This window comes from Manacus candei, unplaced genomic scaffold (genome assembly GCF_025592945.1).
Source record: "Manacus candei isolate 608988 ecotype Guabito, Panama unplaced genomic scaffold, ASM2559294v1 h1tg000029l, whole genome shotgun sequence".
NCBI lineage: Eukaryota > Metazoa > Chordata > Aves > Passeriformes > Pipridae > Manacus > Manacus candei.
The window spans coordinates 589,473-614,005 of record NW_026138077.1 but is presented as its reverse complement, the minus strand read 5'-3'; positions in this window follow the sequence as shown (position 1 = coordinate 614,005).

Below are 24,533 nucleotides of genomic sequence, written 5' to 3'. Positions count from 1 at the left end.
AATATATTTCATTGTATTGTCCTATTTATGACATCTCTTTGTTCTTTCTGTGTTCTTTTGAGAAAAATACCTTCATACAATTTTTACTTTTACATACATTGAATTTGGTTTGTGTGTACATTCCAGGGGGACCTTTGCCCTTCATGACTCAGACTTGATGGAGTTTTGTTTTCCTTCAAGATAGACAGCATGCAGTCATTCAGCCAACAATCAGTAACAGAATTAAAGGCAAGAATAATTAAAAACTCACATGAAAATAAATGGAATAATTGACATCTCATAGGAACACTTTGGATTTGCTTTCCCTGAAATTTTTTCTGATTAGAAATCTCTCCTTGTCACCTCCTCTCTCTAGAGATTTTAGATTTGTGTGAGCAGATACAGATATTTGTGCATGCAAGTGGGAAAAGTGGGAGTATAGTGGTCTCTGCATCCGTATTATTCACCCAGCATGCCCAATGATAAGTTATCTGATTTCAGTACAACACTTCACAGAGGTTTTGGCTGTTTAAAGTCACGTGTATTTTCCTATTTTCATGCATACCAAAAGCACTGTATCCAAAAGAGAGCACTGACAGTTTATGTCTCCATTCTCTTGCTATTTTATATTCTCATAATTTATTGCTCACGTGAAGCACGAGGATGCAATTCTGAGGATGGAAAAGGGTAAAGGAGGGCAAGTTACATTTCTGTAGAAGAGCTATTATCATGCTATGTGCCAAATCCCAGTCAAATGGAATCCCCTCTCCACTTTCTGATGTGGGCAGGCAGTGACTGGCATTCACTGCCCCAGCCACATCAGCTGCTCGGTGGGTGCTGCTGGGCCTTTCTGGCTGTTCAGACAGCTGATGCCTTCAAAGTAATTAACACCATTTTCCTAAATACCAGGGAGGATTTAAAAACTCAGTTGGCCGCAAGCACCATGGGTTTGATGAGCAGAACTCAGCTTTGAGGCAGAAATTCCACAAACGCACCGCTAATCTATTTTTCCTTTTGTTTTATCTTCCTGTAAAGAATTTCATAGCACCAGATGCTGTTTTCTTTTTTTTTTTCTACAAAATTCCACTGAAAATTCTTTTGATATATCTGAGCTTTCTGCCAAAGCCTCAGAAACAGATGAGAAGATTTTAACTGCAAAACCTCAAGAATTATTCCAAGAAAACATTTCAAAGAAGAGCGATATCTTTTCTTACTCTTTTTTGAAAAACAGGAAAGCCTAACACATTCCTCTCCTTTCTTTCATCCATTTTACTAGCTGGAGTAGTTCAACTCAAGGACTTAAAAAAAAGTGTGAAGTTCAGCTGGGAAAAGATCAGACACAACTTCTCAGTGTGTCTTAGAAGTCTGAGGTTTGGTGAACGAAGCTAACACCAGGTACCACAGCCCAGCCCTCCGAGTTGCTCAGTGCTCATTCTGAAGATCTCCTTTCTACTTCTTCCAATTGTTTCAAAATTTATTTCCTTATTCATTCCGTTCTGATGAAAGGCTCTGCAGAGCATTTAGAAGCAAAATGCCTCTAAAACGCTCCCAGGGTTTCATTTATAAACAGCTGGAAAATGAGCTAAACTGTGAATTGCATGTGCACTCTGCAGGGACCGAAATTTTAAAGTGACAGCTGAGGCAGTTCAGGGAAAACAGGAAAGTAGCCATGAATAATGGAATTAGATGAGATGCAGTCAAACCTCTCATTCAATTTCTACCTTTAAATCACTAAAATTATTTCTAGCAATAATAGTATAGGAAGTCATATGCTGTTTCAGCAATCCATTCATATTTAATTAAACTTATAAAGTATAAGCCCCAAGTTATCATTTTTGCCTTTTTGATTCAGGCTAAGGTTCATTTATTTTAACACCTTTGGGAGTTTTGCCAGTTAATAATTGAAGAGGTCATTTTGTTATGAGCTGCTTCTTGGTTTTCCATCCTATGTATGTATGTGTTTATTTAGTTTATAGTGAAGGGAATTTTCCAATTTCTGAAGGGCTACCAGAAGGCAGAGCCAGTGCCAGCTCTGGGTTGTTGCAAAACAGTGAGGGTCTCAACTCATAATTTAAAACACAAGGAGAGACACTGTGCAGATCACTGGATTCAGGTACCTGTGTGCTCATCTTTGATTTGTTTGCTAAAACGTGGTTCTGCAACTGCTGTGTCATAACCCATCAACATCTGCAGGGAAGTTGTTGCTAGCAAGGCACCATCCCTGCAGGATTTGCAGTCAGCAAGCAAAGCCCAGTCATGCTCTATGCTCATGAATCCCTTCTGTTTTTTTTTCCCCCAGGGCTTTCTAAAACAATGTATTTCTAAACCAATACCTCTAATAGCAAGATGCAGCAAAAGATTTTTTCAAAACACAAAATGTCATGCTACCAAAAAAAAAAACCAAACCAAAAAAGCATAGAGATTTTTTTCAAGGACAGGACAGGGGAAGGAGAGGAGGAAAGAAACAGCCACTATTTTAATTTGCTTCATAATGTCTTCTGATAGCAGGAAATATGTTGTGAGAAACCCTATAAATACATTCAACACCTAGAAGATAATATGGGCCACCTCATTTCCTACTTACAAGAAAGAGGGGCCACATCAATAACTTGAGCAGCAAAATCAGCAGAACTTCCCACTCTTCTGCCTGTTACTATAAAACAGGATTTATGTGGCAAAGTAATGGCTCTAGTAAATACGTTTCCTCAGCAATATCAATAAAACCACAGCCACAGTTGTGTTCTAGAAAGGCCTCTGACTGTGCATAGTGGCCATTTCTCATTTCCATCTTTGGACACGCAGGCTTCCCCACCTGATTGCAACACACCACTACAGGATATTGAAAAATTCATTGCAACACTCCTCATTTGCTAATAGATGTGAATAAATTAATACAACACAGAAATTCTTAATGTTTGGAAGACTTGGGGATAAATGATCTTTTGCTTGGTCCTACTCTGTGTTACTCGGGAGTTCTGATACCCAATAATCTGAAATCACAAGGCTTTCACTTAAATCTGATATCTTGGCTTATTTGCATTAAAATAATTTAAAAAAAACCACCTTTTGGGACCATCAAATGTACCTTTTCCTTTCACCAAAACATTCAGGAACATAAAATCTACCAGCAAAGTGCACATGTGGAATGGTCACTGGTGCCAACACACTCTCCACTTTCCCTTTTAATGACATATTCATGAACCTACTCATTGAAAAAAAAATGATTTTTTATCTTTTTTTTTTTTTTTGCCTACTTTCTTTCAAGCACAATGGCTTTTGGCTGTCTTTCCATCTCCAGTAGACACACCAAGATCTGCCAAACCCAAACCTTTGATTTGGATAAAACATTTATTCCTCCACCAGTGGCATTTGAACCACAGCCACCACCAATCGTGCTATAGGGTATAAACATGAGGAACAGCAAGAGGCTTTAATTGCTACACACCAATTACAAGGCACTTCTCACTCCAGCTTTGCAACCCATGATGTTTGACTTCTTTTGGAGGTGACACTTTGGGATTTATCTAATATGCTGTTGGAACAATCACAGACTGTTCGACTTCTTTGGAATATATTAGTCGATGCTGCTGCTAAATTAAATTCCCCACAGGGATTTTTAACTGCCACACTAAAATGTACAAAGGAATTTTTTTTTTCTAGCAACAGTGACTACAGTAATGACTGTTAAATTTCGTTTTGATAATGACAGATGTTACAAAGACAAAATAGGAATGCTTAATGAGATTTTGGGTGCCATTTTCCCAATTTCACATACGCAACATATTTTGAAATTTGGTAGTAATAAAACTGTTTCCTACAACAGGATACTGCTTTTCTTATTTAGATAAATTTTCTATGTTGCATCAGAATCTGTCAATAAGTTGCTCCAATTCAGAGCCTTTTGCTTGAAGCATTATGAAAATCTTTACCTTCTTGTGGTAATATATAATCCTAATACATGGAGCAGTAGATGAATGTAAGATTAGAAGAAGGGAATTTATACAAATCCCTGGCTAGATACAATTTGTTCTCACTCTGTCGCTATTTTATGCGTGGTTATAGAAATGTGTTTGAGTAAAATGACAAAGCATTCTATTTTGATACAACAAGGGATAAAAACACTTCATTTTTTTGACTTAGAAGTGCAATTTCCTTTTTCAAAAGAGTGGAACACCTACCTAGTGTAGGAGGAGAGATCACAAAGTTCCAAAAAGACAAATCCTGAACACACTGAATAAAACAAGCAAATAAATAATTAATTAAATTTGAATTCTGATTATATTTAGAAATATAACAATAGAGATATAGGTACCAAGGGTTTTTAATTTATTTTTTTATAGTTAAATGCTTTTAAAACCTTATCCCTTACCTTTTGCCCCTCCTTGTCCATTTCCATCTCTTTTACCAGAACTAAAACACTCTAGCTTACCAGGATTTTAAGAAATTCCACTCATGGAATAGATTTTGGAAGCTACTGAAATCAGCAGCCTGCCTGAATGCTCCCCAAAGTGTTAGCAATTCCTTAAAGCAGATGCTGAAGGTTCCATGTGTTTTAAATTACAACATATTGTTTGATTCCCACAGAGTTTAATTTGCCAAATCCCACCCAGGTCGTTGCATCTGTGTCATCAGAACAGAGCCCACTCCTCACTCCTGTCTGCCAACGAAGGAGGGGTGTCCCAGTCACCCCAGGAGCACGGGTGTCACTGCTCAGGTGGACTGAGTCACACTTAAAAATAGGAGTGAGAATGTTTACCCTTACATGCATAGAGCTGATAGAGAAGAACAGGAAATTAAGGACTCTGAAGACCCTTATATATGTTTTGAATATTGAATTCACATCACCTCTTTTTGAATCTATGAATTTCTGGCTGAATAGTTCTGTCTACTGTGCTTCCCTCCTGAAATGCAAGCAGCATAAGGTTTTTAAAAACAGTATTCCCAAAAGAAATTGCTGGGTTCTATCCACATCCTCAAGTGCTGTTTTCCCTACACAGTAGCTCCGGAATCTGATACAGGGAGTATGAGGAGAGATCACAAACTAATGGCAGCCATTTGAGTATCCTCTGAATTATTAATAAATGAGATCTATGGAAGCCATTTAGAATGTCTCATTAAGCTGATTAACTCCCTATTTCATGAGCAAACACTGGGTGTTCTAGCAGAATGGAAGGTAGGAACTAGTAGATAAATAACCATTATTGGAATAGCAGAGATTTTTTTTAGTGCAATTGCAAGCTAGACAGAAAGTGTTACTTGAAAGACTCAGGAAGGACTTTCAAAAATTGGTGTGACAGAAAATTTGCATGAACTGGTTAAAAAAAAAAAAACCCAAAGATAATCTGATTACATAAGAAATGCTTGTGACAATGCAGTAAATAAAGAACACTATCTAATTTGTTCAGGCCCTAAAATATTGCAGCTGCAAATTAAAGCTACAGGTATATCACTAGTTCTGCTGAGGACTTAATAACAATGCTTAGGCACAAGTGTAGCCCTGAGGGAATAAACCTGCTCCATCCAAACTGGGAGAACTACTGACAAGAGGGGATGCTTCACTTTGCATTTTGTGATTTGTGTTTGCCTGTGTAGTTTCAGCATTATCTTACCACATTTTTTATTACATTTTAACTGGTTAAAGAAATAAACCTCATACACAAAAAAATCAGACTACATCTTTGCAGACTTTATGAGATTTTTCTAAACTACTTTCATCTCATTTGTCAATTCAAATGTGAACTGGTTGAAGAGGAATTAGCCATTTTATGGTGTACTGGAATTAAATTAATGACAGTTATTTGGTGATATAAAATTAATGCATTTTAATCAGCTAATATTAGTGCATCTATTTACATGCAATTCCTTTCCTCAAGTATTAAATGCAGAGTAAAGAAATAGCAGATTACAATTTTGCAAACAGTAGCATTCTGTATCACAGAATATATGTTCCTCTAATCTTGGAAAATTTCATTACTACAGCAATTTATTTTTTTCTGAGTTCGAGAAATTATTTTAGAGGAATCCAGAAAGAGAACATCAGTGTAAGAAATCAGTGATGTTCTGTGGCCCCGTTTGCTTAGCAGCTTTTCCCAGGCTAATTGGAATTTACATTACATTTCCTGACATCATCCATGAGAGCCCCTTAAAATTCTTCCAAAACCTGCACCAGCACACTGGGGGTGCTATAAAATGGGTTACAGATACCCAAAACAAGTGCTACTCTCATTACTTGAAACCAACACAAAACAAGTCTCATATCAACAACGATGATAAATAGACTATAGATTCTTACACAGTGAGAAGAACTAGTCCTAAGAATTTAGAACACTCATGAAGATTTGTAATAATTAGCTATTCAATTATTATAAAATTAGACAATAATTGCTATACAATTGCCCTTAAATTACATATATATGCACACACCAAAGTTATTATACTCTTCTAATATATCAGTATAAATATTTACTCTTCATTGGCTTTTTAAGCCCTGCAAGTTAACATGAAGTAGTCTAAATTTTAAAGATACGTCATTTTTTGCTAATTTCTGTTTGATCATACAGAGATCACCAAATGAGAGTAAGATCCCACTTGGTCATAGGCTAGCCTGTCCAGGCCATTCAGGGAAGTGGAGGAATCACCATTCCTGGAAGTGTTCAAACAACACCTGCATGTGGCACTTGGGAACGGGGTTTAGTGGTTCTGTGTTAATGTCTGCACTTCATGATCTTAGAGGTCTTTTCCAACCTTAATGATTCTCTGAATCTATGATCTTACCTCAGCTGCCTTAGCTGCTAACTGCTGAAACCGATTTTCAAAGGCAGGGTTTGGTTTTTTTGCTCCTTAAAATAAATCCCCAGATTCATCCTCTTTTGGATAAATAAAAAGCTGCACCTACTTTCAGTAGGGATCAGTGCAAGGGAAGTTTGTCTCTTGCAGAAGGCAGGTCCCCTCCAGCTGTATTTATGAATGAGTCTCCAAATTATTGCTTTTATTGTCCCTGATGAGCACTACTTTGCATTCCAGTTTCTGTTATTTATAGCCCAATGCCTGAGGGAGTAAGTACAAACAACATATGGAAGATCTACCAACTCATGCATAATACTTCAGCTTGACTTGTGCTTCCATGGGGATTTAGGTACTAATACTGAATTACTTCGTTATTGGTCTGGAACTCTCTGAAGGCAATCCTCATTTTTCAAACCATGTGATATTTATTCGATAAGGAGGAAGCAAAAGAAAGGAGCACAAGCACAAATGAACTTGTTTAGTTGGTTAAGAAGCTACACAGCACTAAATGGTTTACTGATATAATTGTGATGACTTTGGTGTTATCTTGCTCAGCACACAGACTATGAATTTGACATAGTTTTGGGACCTCCTGAGAAGCAACACTGGCAAGGCTATTAACTGTTTAAGCCAGAAATCTCTCCTCTCATTCTCAATAAAAGAGAATTAATACTCTCAGTTGAAGGCATAAAGTATATTCTGTCAAAGAGAATATACTTTATTGTATGCTCCTTTAACAGCCAACAGTGTTCTCCAAGATATTTCAAATATCAAGTTTGTTTGAGTTAAAACATGGCCTTTTCTGAAAAGCTGTTTCAGAAATGTATTTATCTCTTACTATAGTTATTTAAAATATCTATGTGTATCCTGCATTTGTAAATAAAAAGTCTCAAATCCTACATTTGATTCCTAGTATTTTTCAAATAGAAACGGGAAGCAGCTTTGAAACCTTTTTACCCCATTTTAAACAGATTAAGGATCATATTCTCTAATATTTTGATATTTCTCCCTCTCTGTCTTTCCGTAAGATGTATGATATGACCAATACCTGATGCTGTCTCACAGCTGAAGGCTAATCTTTCCTCTAGGGTATCATAAGATCACTGTGGCTTATTTATAAAATGGAAACTGTACTCAGAAACTGTACAAATGCAATGTACTTAACCTCTTGCTCTTTCCCTCCCTTCCTCTCTCCCTCCCCTCAAAACTTGATCACAGGCAACTATTCAATATATTTTTGAACTACCCCCCATTTTTCCTGAGGTCACTGAAGCCATTATTCCTTCTTGGCAATCATATTTTACAATTTGTCAACCATTTTACTCCCTTTACGATGGGAACTTTTATTTGTTCGCTTAAGAACAAACGCTGACAGATAAACACAGAGGTTAATGTGCTGCTGGTAAGTACAGCTCTGCTAACAAAGGGGTTCTTCAAGCTTAGACAAAGCCCTGGTTCTGATAAAATGCATATTTCAGTGTTTGTCCTTATGCTTCACCATATGTCCTTGCTGCAATGATGCTGAGTAATACAGCTACCACATTAGTTGATATGGTTGCTACTTTAATGGATTGAACAAAGAGAATCTGATCACCTCAAATTAAATATGGGCATTTCTGCCCATATGGTATTTTGCAGGGCTATACACTGACTGCAAACACAGTCACTGTCATAAAATAAAACTAAAAATCCTAGAGAGACTATTTATCTAAATACCAGCCAATACTGTCTCTGACAAATGAAGTGGAACTTCAGGCATAAGGCAACTTTGCAATCAGGTTTCAGTGTCGGGGGAAAACTTATTTTGTAATGTTTTATATGGCTGCAAAAACAACAAAAATGTATTTTAATAATTTCTTGAAACGATGGCTTCATTTTTACGATGAATATATCTGAATACTAAATGTATACCAAAATATATGAAGTATGAAACACAATGCTTGCAAAATGCCAAAATTATTCTCTTGTCATATAAACAACTTTGTAGTTACACAGTGATTATTTTTCTTTTTAACTTATTTTGTTATTAATTTGTGAAATTCACTGCCACAATTTGTTTTGGATACCAGAAATGTAAATGAAAGAAAATCCACTGGGGACTAGGCTATTAATATACACAAACCAGTGCAAGAAACCCCAGATGAGAGGACATACCAGCTAAACCATCATTCAGATACTCACTCCAACATTATTTTCCCTCTCCAAGTATCAGTTATGGTCTGGTGTTGAAGAAAGTGTAACTTATGATTAAGAGTCTCAACTTCTCCGTTTCCATTTCTTCATAGTAATTGGCAAAAAAAAGGGAGCTCAAGGGGACAGCTTCCTAACAAGAGCAGTTATAAACACATCTTAAATATCTACATGTCTTTGCAAGGAGCTTTTTCTCCAACACTGCTCAGATTTAAATCTCTGTACTGTCTTTTGTAATGTACTTATTAGTAATTTCCAAAGATATTTGCTAAGAATGGTATTTATTTTTTACTCCTTAAAGTTTTTTGTTATATAATCATATAAGAATGTAATTTTTTTAAATGAAAACTCTAAGGATAGATCATTGGGAATACTGAATTTAAAAGAGAATTTTCAAATCTGATAAATTATCTAAATTACAATGCTGATTAATTGTGTTCCTCCTTTTACAGTCCAGATTAAGCTTGCAAAGAGGAACTGCATCTTGGTTTGAGTCTGTAACCCTCTCCCCAGTCCTTGAAATGCAATGAGAGCCAGGAGTAGTAGAGAAATTTGGTATAGTCCTACCCTTAGACAGTGATTCAATTTTCCAAAGAAGAAAAATTGCTCTTCTGTGAAACTCTTATGCCAATATTACAGAGTGGATAAGAGTTTAAAGACCAGGAGGAATACAGAGTATCACATGTGGCCATTAACAACACAGCACTGTAGACAACTGTCTTGTTTAACACTTAGGAAATTTTTTTTTGCTAATAATTATCAATGTCAGTTCTTTATTGTCAAGACATAAAATTCAGGTTCTATTTGGGGGGGAAATCAGAGGCCAGCAAGAGGAAAAAGAAAATGTTTATGAGACTCAACTAAAATATAAGCATACTGCTTATTAATTTAAGATGAATTGATTCAGACAGTTCTCCTGATAAATGCAAGAAACTGGAAACCACATTTTAAAGCAACTATTTTCTAGAAACTTATTTCAAATAATAGTATTAAGTACCAGTTCAGGAACTGGCAGAAAATTTGTCAGATGGCAAGACTTCATTGATGACATTTTCTGTAGAGATTTCATTTAGCACTCAGAATCCAGATAAATACAGGAGGCTATTGCTTTGGGGTGTGAAGGAAGATTTCTTTTTGTGACACTGTCAACCCTGTTCTTTCCAACCCTTCCCACACTGAAAAATAGGACACAAGGCAGCAACAGGATCCTGTTTCGGAGAGCTGTCCTAGAGAAAAATGAACATGATCTCTGCAGCTACAAGAAATTAATGCATTCTTTAGCCATTTGTGGTTCTTAGACAGGAAAATTTGGCATTTTTGTTTTGACAAATCCAGAAGTAAAAATAATTTTAAAAAATCTTTCTTGCCTTTTGGCCATCCACTTCGTAACATAACATTCTCTGTCAGCTCATGGATATGCTGCTCAAAGATGAGCAAAGCTTCATCGACATTTTTATTGCCATAAAATCTCCCAACTGCCGCCCTAAAGTACAGATCTGATCACAGGTTTGCAGGAAACAAGAGAAGAATGGGACAGACACTTGAGACAGGGCAGTGGGAACACGAAAGAGGAGCCTGCAGAACTGCATTTCTTTGCTCCTGTCATTCTTGAGGCTGGGACCAACCACAGACTCACAGGCCCTTGTGGCTCTCTTTGATTTTTGGGGAGGTAAAAACTTCCTGCTCTCTAGAGTGCATTTCTTCATACAAAAGACCTGCCAAGGCAACGAGGGCTTGGGAATGTTCTGCAGAGCAGAGCCCACAGCCAGGTGGAAAGGGGAGCTGCTGAAGGGGGTGCAGAGAGGTCTGGCAGGGACAGGCAGAGCCTGAAGGCCATCCTCTGTTTAAGGTGATGCCCTCTGAGATCTCACCTCTCCACTGCAAAATATTATCACATCACTGTTGAATATAAAACGTTGTTGCTGCTGTTAAAGGCAAGAAAGCCAGAAAGACAAATTGTTAAAAATATTTAGTGGCTTCTAAAGGAGCTAAATCAATGGGAGTGAGAGAAAGGCAGCCCATGGTCCCATCAGCCAGAACCTGGCTGGATACAGCACGTCCCCAGCAGCAACAGCTGCCCTCAGTGGGCAAGAGGAAACAAACTCTTGCTCTTTTTAGGAGATGCATTTGCTCTTTTAGGGGAGACATTTCAGGTCCTGCCTCAGGACACCTTCCAGCAGCTGTGCTGGTTAGAAAGGCAGGCTCCAGCACACAAACCTCAGAAACATTCACTAAAAAGATATCACATAGAAGAGCTGACTAAAGAGAAAAGCTTTCAGACAGATAAAATTAATGGAAAATTGCAGTAAAATCTACATGAAGGGATGATTATTTTGGACATAATCTGACTGAGCAACTTGAATTTTATCTTTGACTTGTTTGAGGGAGGTTTCCTGTGCTCCTTTATCTGCTTTCACCTCTCTGATAAACACAAAGAGTATACAAGGAACAAAATAAAAGCAATAGTATGTTGTAGGACTTTATGCTATCTTTTGAGTGTTTACTTTGCAAACAAATCATGGTTACATCACAACACACTTTCATCAGCGCCAGAATATAATTTTATTCAGTTGTTAAATTCAGTAATAATATCAAAGTGTACTAAATCTCATTTCTTTAAAACATATAAGAGGACTTAATTCATTTCAAAAGTCAGACAGGCTTTTGAATGCTTGCAGCTCATGTTACTGAAACCATCATCCCCAATTCCAAATCACAGTCATATTCTGTTCACAGCTACTCCCCATTTGCAATCCCATAACTCAGTGACTCAGGTGGAAGCATTTAATGTTTTCCTAGCTAGCCTAACAACGTCAGTCCATTGTTCTTGTTTCAACAGGGAGAGGGGCCTATGAGAAATATTAAGTGACCTGAGTGGTATGAAAGGCAAAAGATAAATGCAAGTACTTCTTGAAAGATACGCCATGAAACAGTCATTGAACTAGAGAAGGAGTTGTGTCATGTTTTTTTCACTTAAACAGAGGAACAACACAGAACTGAGGTCTAAATTTCAGATGTATCAAAATGGTACAAATCCCTGTTTTTGAAGAACAAATCCTTGAGACACTCTCCTGAGGTCCCTTCTGACCCTACACACGTGATCCCCTAAGTTTTGAGCCAAGAGTCCTTCTGGAGCATGTAAAGACAAAAGGAAGGGTTAGGAGTCACAGTCATGACTCTATGTTATTGAGGTATGTCCAAGTTTGGAGGTGATAGAAAGGCAAAATAATTAGTTTGCACAGTTCAATGTCCAAAGAACATGACAGATGAAAGGAGCTTTCAAACCTCTCCTTCCTCATTGACTTTGATTCCTTTATACTTTAGCAGTTCATAGAGAGACTTACAAGGAGAACTGGATACCTATTGACAGCTGAGACTTGAATTATTAAGGTGAACTGAAAAGAAATGCCCTTGTTTCCTGCACCAGTGAACATCCCAAATGTGGCATCTCTTTTATTAGTGATGAAACTGCTCTGTTATTCTCTCCATTCCACAGTTTTCTGAATGTTGAAGATAGCAATTTCAATGGCAGCCAAGGACACTGAATACATTGTATTTCAGAGACAAAAGTTCCATTGTGATTGTTCACTGGTATTTCTACCCTGGAAAATTACAATGCCACAACCCATACTAAAGTTAATAAACTACCTATTATAACACTGATGTATGCTGCTGCATATTTATTAATCCCATCTGCAATAGTGAAATATAAGATGCCATAGGATAAAATAAAAAAGTCTCAGGACATTCACTAATCAAACCAACAAAATTAATTAAAAGTTAGTAAACTAGCAGCATTGGGAATATGATTCTAATCCTATTGTCCTAAGAAGATATTTGCTTTGCTATGAAACTACCACAAACATTGCCATTGTATCTGTAGCTTGAATATATTATGAGTGTCTTGGTATGAATCTACTCTGTTACGTGAACAGAACTTTCATTTTTTTTCTTCCCTAGTGGGTGGGGGGTTTTTTGTATATATGTAGAGTCATTAAAAAAAAAACACCCCAAAACATTTATGTATTCACTTCATCCAGCCAAAGTCAGAGGTATCAGAACAGATCAACAAAGCAATCATTGAACACAGACCAAAAAAACCCACGAAGATTAAGCAATTAGAAAAAAAGAATATTTGGAAACTGTATAAGGCAATGATGGACAGCAAACTCCTTATATTCTCCTGTGTAGCTCAGCACACTGTACTACACTAATTATAATTACCAGTGTATGACCAGCCTGTTTTTCTATTCCATTCTAGTCCGTAAAGCTGACTGATTTTGTCAGTTCCAACTGACTGAAGCTATTTTCTGACCTCTTGAAAATGTCTCTTCTATAGTCTTCAGATAACACATGCGGAACACTTGTCTTCAATAATTAGTTATTTTAGGGGAGTAAATGGGCAAGAATCCATCCAAGAATTCCAAATTCACTGCTTTAGTGCTTCACAGCATCCAAATGTATTTTTAAATGATAATTCCAAGTACAGCATTTTATATCTTTGATATTAATGCAATTTGTACTGTTGACAAGTTTATGCTCTATCATGCAAAAATCCGCTTCTTTTTGAGCCCATGGCCAAGTGATAAATTGGACAGTCCTTCTAAAATAAATTGATCATCCACATTTGACCATCACAGTGGCCCCAGAAATCATTGTAACATATCTCTGTGCAACTTCAAGCAGTGCCCATTTTCTACAATCAGCAAGTCAGAGATGTGTTTTACATGTTCCATTCACAGTAGCCTTTTCTAACATTCCCTGAGCTCCTCCAAAATGAAGAAAAAAAAAAAAGAATTCAAGAAACTGAAGAAAACCTGAAGCTGTTGAGTTAGGAAAAAGGATTCCATCTTGTATCACTAATGGATATGCCAGGAATAAACAATTAATTAATTTTAAATGACTTTGTTTGGGAACACAGGGAGTTTGACAGCATCTGAAAAAGTTACTGGTTTCCCTGACAGCCTTGAATTCACTTTCAGGTCTTTCATTTTTTGTCTCTTAGGACTTTCAAAATCTTACATTTACGGAAATAAAAGCGTGCATAAAGCATTTATAAAAGTATGATACACTTGCTTAAAAAATTCATTGCTTTTTTCAACTTAGCATCTGTAGGCAAAAAGCAAACGTCTGACAAACATGGTCAAGGGGAGGAACAACAACTAGAATCAGCTTTCAGTAAGTTAGCAATTTCCTTCTTTATATCTCAGCTAGACACCAGTTAGATGAAACATTATAACGTGCCAAACGCTGTAATCGAGGAAAATAGCTTTTTACATTTTTATCATTTTTGTCCTTCAAGGAAAGCACCTGTGATCCACTCAGAGTCCCAGAGGGGACCTCTACCTGACACAGCTTTGAAGAGCAATCAGGTATCGCTCTTTAAAAGGAGGTTTTAACGTGGTCAAAACCAAAGGGAATCCCAAAGGGACGACATTCCATTAGCACACCACCCTCAGCCCCAGTTCATGCTGAACTCAAATAAAACACGATTTTTAAAATCACCTCAAATAAAATGTGGCGTCAAATAAAACACCATACCTAGTTTAGTTTTAATTGTCTGACTTATATATCAAGTTTAAGAAAATAAAATTCCCTCTTCAATTTTTTCCAATGCTAAGAGAAAAGAAATAGGATTTCTAGTGTACCTGTAGGAATTATCAGGACTCTTCTAAAGATAACTAACGTTCTTAGGCAGTCATCACACACATTCATGAATCTGGAAATGAACTCTACATTACAACTCTATACAGCATCACCAACAGACTGCAAGATGTGAAGGGCTCAGGATCACTTATTTTGAGTTAAAAAAAGAAAATACACCTCCATTCTAGTTATTGATACTGCCAAGGTCAAGAACTGAGTATACAAGTAATTATATACTTATATAGTATAAAAGAGTTTATTGTAAGCACATCTGAAAATCAAGTACAACAAAACTATTCAAATATTGTACAAGGAATTGGAAAAAAGTAAGTTTACTAAATGTTCCTTTTTTTCCCCTGACTTGAAAATAGGTATCTTCACTACAGAAATAAACTAGTCCACAGTCTCCTTCTGTACCATAACAGTAAGAACAGCAACTTACTGTGAAATGCAAATAAATGTTGCATATTTTTGTCCCCATGTATTCCAAAAACTGGATTACATTAGTGAGTATTCATCAAATACATTTTAATTAAAAAATTTCCTATTACTCTACATTATTTTAAATATCTCTAATAATCAAATGCTCCAGTATGTTATACATGCTCCAGCATGTATAATGCACTCCCAATGTTAAAATCTCTTTACACTTCATTAATATTGTGACCATGTGACATTTGCTTTTCTTGGCAGCAGAATCACATTTCAAATTATTTTTTCAAGACTCTGCTAGATACATCCTAATGCCACTTGCCATAGACACAGGATTACACACTTTATGCCTCCTTTTTCAGTTACATACATAAAATAATTGACTAAATAATGTAAAAAAGATTCTTTCTCCCAAGTATTACATGTATGTTCTCATTTCACTTTTTGAAAAGCACTGTTCCTTTGGCTGTGCAGCTTCAGGGACAGCATCTCGTTTGGAAATGGCACAAAATCACTCCCTCCAGTGAGATTGGACCAAAGGAAACAGGGTCAGAGATAGAGCTGGTTACACCAGGGCTCGTTCTATCAGCAAATCAGCAGCTCCACATGTGTGATACCTCAAAGATCTCTTTCGAACTATTTATAAGAGTTCACCCCCATTTAGTCTCTGCCTCACAATCCACTGACCCATTTGCTGCTGAAAACATGACCCACCATGGCAGCAAAATCCCAGCTGCCCATAAGGGACTCAGCCAAAATAAAGCAGGTTTCTACCGAAAACTAATTTATATACAATGAGGCAGTGTAGCTATTTTGGAGGTGTTTTCATTTATTGATAATTAATTTTGGTTTAATCGGGAGTAATAAGTACCTTAAATTGGTGCAAGCAGAAATTAAGACAAACTATATGTTAGTCCTTTCAGATTTAGTCAAGTTTAGTCAAAACTTGACCTGCAAGTGCTCAGAAGCACCAAGGAGGTTATATTTTCCATGCAGCCAACAGCTCTAATGTCACATTAACAGTCACAGTTTTCTGAGAGCTCAGCTTCTCTATTACTATTTGAAAATGTAGTCTGCATACTTCTATTTTCCACGTTTTATTTAATGCTAAGAATTCTTTTCTTGGGACTGTTGGTTTTCGTTGTCAGAGGTGGCCTTGACTGACTGTTAATTGGAGATTTCACCAGCATGACTATAAGAGCACTTCTCCATAAGAAAGGACCCAAGAAAACACAGTCCAAATATAATTACAAAGAAAGAAAAGGGATTGTTAAGAAGAAAGCCTTAGGAATCCTCATCTACTCCAATTGTGTTTTCTAGGTCATTGACATCACCCTACTGTTTTGACACCCATTCAACACACTGATTTCAAAACCTTCCTTGACTGATTTTTCTATTCAGCACAAAAGCACATAAGACCACGACCTGAGTGGGCAGTTAACTTCTCAAAATACTTGTTTTGCACCTAACTCTCAGAAACACTTTTTAAAACTATTTTTTATAAAAAAAAAAATCAAAAAGTTTAATTTAAAACATTTCTTCCCTCCAAATTCTTGCAAGAACATTAGGTGAAAACAGGACTATTACCTTTCATTACATTCAACAAGAGATCTAGTTGTAATAAAAAACATTTTATGTCCCTTGACTTTCTCATAAAACAGTATTTATGGAGCTTATTTGTACAGTACAGTTGCCTATTCCATTCACATTCCTGTATCGTCTACATTATTATAGTTTCTAAATACTTAATAGACTAAGATACAACAAAATTTTGCTGTACCTAGAAAAAAAGAGATAATTCATTCACCACAAAATTCAGTTCATGCCTGTCTTTTGTTAACTGCTTCTAGCAATTCCTTTTTCCAATTGAGCCATCGCCCAGAAACATCTATTGCAACAGATAAGAAAATGATAAGTTTTAATTATAATAGTTGCTTGCATACATCTTTTTTTGGACAGTGCCATGCAGGACTGATAAAGTTTTTCCCCTTTCTAAGATAGCACTTTCAATAGGATATAGCAGTTTAAGGAAAACTGACTGGAAAGAGAAGCTTCTCAAGAGCCTGAAGAAATTTTCTGTTCCATTATGACCATGTCTCTTTTCATGATGCATTACTGGTGTTTATTTCCAGCCTCTCTGTGTAGTGAAACCCAAACACATTTGAAGAGGTTGGAACCAGTAATATTGTGTGAATATTACCAAACAGTAGTGATCCCACTGCCAAAATCAGTGCACAGTGATTGCTTCCGTGTTTAATTCCCTGGTATGTGGACAGAGACCTTGTTGGGATCCTTGAGAACCAAAGATCCCTGTGGATTGTTGCAGGGGGTGATGACTCTCACACACTTGGGGTAGACATGACTTTGACCAGAGAATGTGACCTGCTTTTTGAATTGCCTGTGGGAATCCTACAGAGGCCATCCTGCAGAGTCTTCACCCCCAGCGTGCCCCAAACTCTGTCACATCGGGTATTTGAACTTTTTCTCATTGCTGAAAGTCTGCTGAAATTTTCAAAACCAGATACTTTTTAAACTACACTAGTCAGCTTATTGTCCTCAGGCCACCACAGTTCCAACAACATCCCTACATAAAATATATGGGACGTTTGCCTTTGCTTTCTACTGGATGAATGCTGCTAGATCTACACATTCAAATAAATATGTTTTACTGGAGACACCTTTTTAGCATTTCAGGTCCCAAGACAAAATGCAATATTATCTTTCCTGTGGAAGGACAATTCATCAGCTAATACAGAGCTCCATAAAATGAGCAGAAGATGCAAGACACCAATTCTCCTCTATTCTTCACCTAAAGCACACAACAGCACAGTAAGCATTCTGTTCTGTCTCTCCTCACTGAAACAGTACTGAGACAGGCCCATTTAATTAGAGCAGAAAGGAGGTTTTTTACCCTGAAAAACCTTCAGCCTCACAGCACATGTTCACCTGCCTTCATTTCAATTTTCTGACAGCAAGAGTCATTGGATTTATTTCACTGAATTGCAGTAGTTCACTAGTGAATTATACTACCATTTTAAAGTGATCATATTTTCCAGGCAGATAATAGCACAATCATTAGATATGTCCAACTCCTCATTTATCAGCATCTTATTCAGGTAACTCTGAAGAGAGGAAGGTATATTAAGAACCGAGGAAAAATTAAAATACTTACATTTATAGAGAAAATAAATTCCTGCCATATCTTTGACGTGAATATCATAATACTTTTGTTTCAGACATCTAGCCAATAAAACTTACAAATCTCTGGGAAATTTTGAAACCTCCAAAGCTCAGTTGGCTTAAGGCTCTCAGGACAGGAAGAGTTATCGACAACATCCGAGTTTAAATTCCACTCCACAATGTAACAGAGGAAAACAAGTGGGAGAACGTGGGATGTAATATCTAAATATCTGCACACACCCTACCTCGTTTGCAGGGGCTGCTGCTGCTACCAGGCAATAGAAACCTCACAAATTACAGCAGAATTCATGACAGGCTGGGGGGCAGGAAGCAGGAGATGATGCTTAATTACTCCCCAGAGTAATAAAATAGCAGAGCAATAAAGTAGATCGTGTAACTTCTCACCCTGCCTTTTCCATCACTGTTGCCACAATTACTATCCCATTTTCTACTGCTGCTTCAAACAAATGTAGAGTTGCACTTCAGTTCACATTAACTTCTCTCTCTAGTACAGGAAGATGTATTTTTTGGAGCCTTATCTAAAGTTTCAGCACTCTGATTATTAAAGAAAACACGTGGTTAAGTGCACACATATTGAAAATACGACAAACCTTGACCAAACCCATGTGAAATATTTTTAAGGCCCTCAGAAGAGCCAGGTTGAGTCCGGGAATGTATCCTTTGTACTTAACTTTTCCAGTGCCAGGTTGCTGCTGCTGTCACTAAGATCTCACCACCTTTATTCCCTCATTCATTCATTCTCCAGCAAGAACTGCAACCATGCAGAGTGACAGTGGACATCGTGCCACTCAAAAGGATGTTCTGGTAATTCTCTAGTTGCTCTGGTCTAAGCAACAGGCAATTCAAATGTAATGGGTATTCCAGTTAGATTTTGAATTTAGGGAAAGTTTGTCTCACTATCAGGGGTTTCTAGAAAAACTTGTATTCATAGTAACACATTCAAGGATTTCACTCTTAAAGGTTAAACTCATGAATGAAAAAATTCTGCTAATGAAATACCAGAGTCCAGAACTTCCAATAATTTTGACATTTTATACTCTCCTGAATGTAGTACACTTTGCAAAACTGTTTATTTCACTGAGTTAGGAAAGCCAGATATAAGAATTTGCAGGTGCCATGCTAAGCCAGCTGCTTTACCTGGCTTTTAAACTTCTGCAAGAGCAATCACAATGAAGAGATCGAGGAATACTTGTTTGATTTCAAACTTTTTTATAAAACAATAGCAAAAATTGGTCACGTGGGCAGCAGTGGAAGACAGTGAAAGAAGAAGCACGGCTTAGCCCAAAGTAGAAATGACAGTGTCTTTACTTAGAAAAGTCCATATTAAATTGTCATACAAAAGCATTTAAGAGTATTCATTTGTAAACAATGATTTTGTCACATATAGCCCTGCAACAGCTGTAAATATTCCAGGTAAGTAAAAACTAAATAACAACATTTTAAAGTAATTCCAGCAGGTGACACGTCACTGAGTAACGGCGAGGGCTGCACACACTGCTCTGATGTTCTGCCAGGTTGGCTGAGGGCACCTCAGCACTTGCAGCTCTGGACAAATTCTACATGAGAACACTGGGAATAAGCAAAGCACTGCCAGATGTAGCGAGGTTTTTTTAGCAGAAAGGGAACTTGGGGTTCCCTGGATGGGCTTTGTTTTTTCTACTGCGTAAAGATCTGCCAGTCAGGTAATTTTATGGGATGCCTTTGCAGATGGGGGAGAGAATTCAGAGTCAGCACAGCTGCCTAAAAGTTAAGAGCAAGAAAATCTCTTCTTTTTGCTTCCTATGCAGAGGTAGATCAAACATATTTCAAAACAAGCATCGTGGGTTAATAACCATTTGTTGTCACCCTAAGCATAGTTTTCTGTCAAGCACACAGAGATGGGATTGGTGGTGACAGAACTAGTGCTCAGATTCACAGTTTATGTCTCTCTGTCACCTGGAACAGAGACTTTCAATAAATGCTTGGAGAATGAGTATAACTGGCTCTTTTTAGTTTTAGTTTCTTTGCAAATGTTTTATCGGTAACTCTTTGAAAATAAAGTTGCTTAACTATGATTCAAGGGAAATGGAAACCATTTAGATCTAATGGAAAAATAAGTTTAAGTGTACTCAGGTGAGGAAAAAGAACTGTTGAAGTTGAGTCTACAGATTAATCAGCTTACTTTCCCCTAATAGATCTTTTCCCCCCGGGTGCTTTGCTCCTACCATTTAACCCATTCCTGCTAAAGAACCTTTGAGAAGCGAAGGCTGTGGAGCCGCTGCTGTCCAAAGCCTTCCATCAAGGGGTGTTGATACTTGCTGAGATTTGAAGCCTAGATCGTGATTGGGGTTATTGTGTTGTCTTGGTCTAGCACTGCAACAGTGTTTTACTCAAAAGGAGCTTCCAAAACACAGGGATACCTTTCGGTTACTGCTCGACTGAGTCGGCTGTGAATCGGTGACCGAAGAATGAAGTGCTTCGAGCCCATGTCCAATTGCATGAGCCTCCAGCCTTCCAGAACTGTTGGTGCTCACCTTTAGAGACAGCAGATTAGGCTCACTTGCAGTGCCTCACCATCTGCCACTGCATTACTTAATGGGTGATCTTTCCATCCTGCTCGCATCAAAATAAAACAGAAAGTCAAGCTTGCCTCAAACGCTGTGCTGTGCACATACCACCCAAAATATCTGACTGAAGAAACACACTGGTGTGTGAAAAACCTGCCATCTGAAAAGTAAGTTGTGCTCCACACATTTTGCTGGTAAAAGTCACCTGAAGTACTAGAAAACTGGACACTTAATCAAAATGAAGAAGTTATAATAACTACAGAAATTAATTATTTTAGAAAATAATAATTCCTTTCCTCAGTAGTATTACTATGTAAAATCTTACTTATTCATGACTAGCCTATAGAAAGCTCTTACTCTAGAAAACATTATTACTAGACATATACATTAAAAATAGTTTAAATCAACACTTACTAAATTAAAAATACACATCTTAGGCAGTACCTCACCAGAGTGTATGAAAACTGCTTTTTCTATTTACCACTTCCTTTTTAAAGTAGCATATTTTTGTATTGTTGATAACTAGTTTTAACTATTAGATCATTATTAGATTAATTATTAGACGTACAGTTGATCAAAGTAGCTACACTGTACCACAGTAATATTCTAGAATGATTTTGTTAAATGAAATCAGGTCACATTTGTCTGTCACCAGACCAGGCATGGACTGGGTTTTATTTCTCCTTGCTTTTAGATAACTGGCAAAAAATTTTATAACTACCACCTTTGTGGAGTGGCAACGACACCTCAGAGTCAAAAATGATGATTTATTTTTTTAACTTATTTTTAAGAGTATGTGCATAGGGGAAATGTGATTTTCCTCCAGAGATTTATTTTCAGAGAGGGAAAAAGGATTGGCTGATAACACACACTTTTTTATCTGCCCAACTCCAGAAAAAAAACTTCAAAGATCACCTTCCTGTACAGTTTTATGGGAGATGGTCTTTTTTCACTCTATTTTCATATGAAAATGTGACAACAGTAATTCCGTATGCATGAGAGTTTGATGCTGCAGAGAGATAGATGCTGAGAAGCTGTTTATCCAAACTGACTTAATACCTATAATGGTCAAACTGTATGTAAGCAAAACACAGGAAAAAATAAAACAATTAAAGATTTCATTATTCACAGCATAGAAGCTTTTTCCAGGCATGTATTGGGTCTGACAAGGCCAAGAACAAAGTCTGCTTTTCTGTCCTCTCTAAGCAGTTTCTTACTACCAGATCAAAGGCAGACCTCAGCTTTAATGCTCCACAGGAGACAGGAACCTCATTCTGTAGGAGCACAGCACACAAAGGTCACCTGGATTCATCTGACACACCAGAATGCAGAGGGGTGAGGACAAGGGGACCCAGACAGACAGCACTAAAGCTCTGGACAAGTGTCAGGTGGGACGTAACACAACAGTGTCATCGAGCATTTAACTCAAACTGCTGACTCCTGAAAAAAAAAACAAACAAACCATAAACTGGCACACCTTCAGGGGGATTTATTTACCAGGCAATTTTTTTTTCCTAACAAAAATAAATTAAAAAAAAAAAAACAATCTACACAACCCCCAAAAACATAAATCAAGACCAACTAAGTTTCACACTGCCAAGCTCCTCTGCTTCTTAGGATGTACAATGTGTTGTAAACTTCATAAAATCATAGAATCTCCTGAGTTGGAAGGGGTTCCATAAAGGTCATCGAGGTCAACTCCCAGCCCTGTGCAGGACCATCCCCAAGAATCCCACCACGTGTCTGAGAGCATTGTCCAAATGCTCCTTGAACTCTGCCAGGCTTGGTGCTGTGACCACTGCCCTGGGGAGGCTGTTCCAGTGCCCAACCACCCTCTGAGCGAAGCAGCTTTTTGTAATATCCAACCTAAACCTTCCCCCCGTGACAATTTCAGGCCATTTCCTCAGGTTCTGTCACTCGTCACCAGGGAGAAGAGATTGTTCCCTGCCCCTCCTCTTCCTCTCATGAGGAATCTGCAGCCCACAGTGAGGTCTCCCCTCCACCTCCAGGCTGCAAAAGCCAAGTGACCTCAGCTGTTCTGCAGATGGTGTCCCTTCTGGACCCTTGGACACCACGTGGATGTAACATTTTCACATGTGGCACCCAGAACTGCACACAGCACTGGAGGCTGCACCAAACAAAACATGTGCTGCAAGTCAGTCCCCCAAGGCTCGTTGGAGGCTGAAGATTCACGGGCAGTTTCTCAGGGCAAAGAGCACTGTGGCGAATTTTAACTGACCTCCTTGTGTGAGGAGTGAGTTGGGCTTTTTTGTAGCAGCTTTCAGAGGCCACATCCATTTCTCAGACACCAGGCATTTAAGAGAGACTAAACTAGCCTGCCTCATGCACCTCTCCAACTTTTGTCCTTAATACATCTGCTGCAGGGAGGCATAACAATTTTTTGTTGATGTTAAAATTTTACTTGCTGCAGGAGGGAAAAACCTGAAACACTGTCCCTCTTAAAAGTAAAAGCAAACAAAAGAATTTGTAATTACACAGTTCCTTGATATGATTCCTTCCTGGGAGCCTCCACTCATCTACTACTCTGCATCAGACTAAGCTCTGTCTCTCTCATCTTTTTAGGTCTGGATAAAACCCACTTGTCATAAGAATGCATTTGAAGTATGAACTTACATTCAAATATATTTAAAATATTAATATAGAGCAACACATTCAGACTGTAAATACTCGCTAGTGAGTTTGTGTTATTATATAATCACCATTTATTATAAAACTATGTTTTGCACATTGCACAAAGCACAGTACAAGTACTACACTTTGTACAGTCAAGTACAACTGCTGTAAGACAAAAAAAAAAAAGGAATGAGCACCTTCCAAACTACTTTAGTGCCCCTTAGTCCTTTACCACTGTAATAACTTACAGGGGTTTTTATTCATTTCAAAGAAAGTGGATTCAAAACTGAGTTTTCAAAATAATTCCATCTTACATGTGATATAAAAATCTACTGCTTTTTCAGTAGATTCAGCCACAATTTGGAGAGCTTTATAACACACCTGTAGAAAGTTCTATTATTGCTAATATCTTTCAAGAATATTACATGTGAGTAGGAATTGCCCAACACACTAATCAAGAGCTTCCCTACACGATTATTTTCTCAAGAGCCTGTATTTCAGTACAAATCCCCAATATCCGAGCTCCAAGAAGACATCTTCCAAAATAATTTGCTTTAATCGCAGCACTAACAGCAGTTCCTGGAAATGAACCACTTTGTGTTATCTCCGAATAACCTTATGCATCCAACCTTTTAATCACTTTTGCACGAGATAATTGTTCCTGCTGTAAGTTAATTGGCCAATTATGCCTAATGACATGGTACCTTAAGAATAAAACATTGATTCTTGTTTTCTTAGCCCGCTATTTGTTGGTAATTTGAGTTTCTGTGAGTTACTGGCATTCTATAACACATTTTATGTAAGTCAATTTTTAATGATTTGACAGAGAATACTATGGATCACAGGACTAGAAGGAACCTGAAGAAGTTGTGTCCCCCTGCCCCAGGGGAAATGCTTCTTTGTTTCTGCCGTTCCTGGCAGGTATTCTAGTCAGACCAGACACTGTTCAGTGGCCTCTAATGAGAATGCCTTTACACTGCTCTGAACAGTTTGCCCACTACCCATGCCATTAAAGCATTTTTCCTAATTCTAAATTAATGTTTTCTTATTCCACAGCCGTGGGAAAGACACCTTTCTGCTCCACAGCAGCCTGTCACGTGCTCGAGACTGCTACAGACG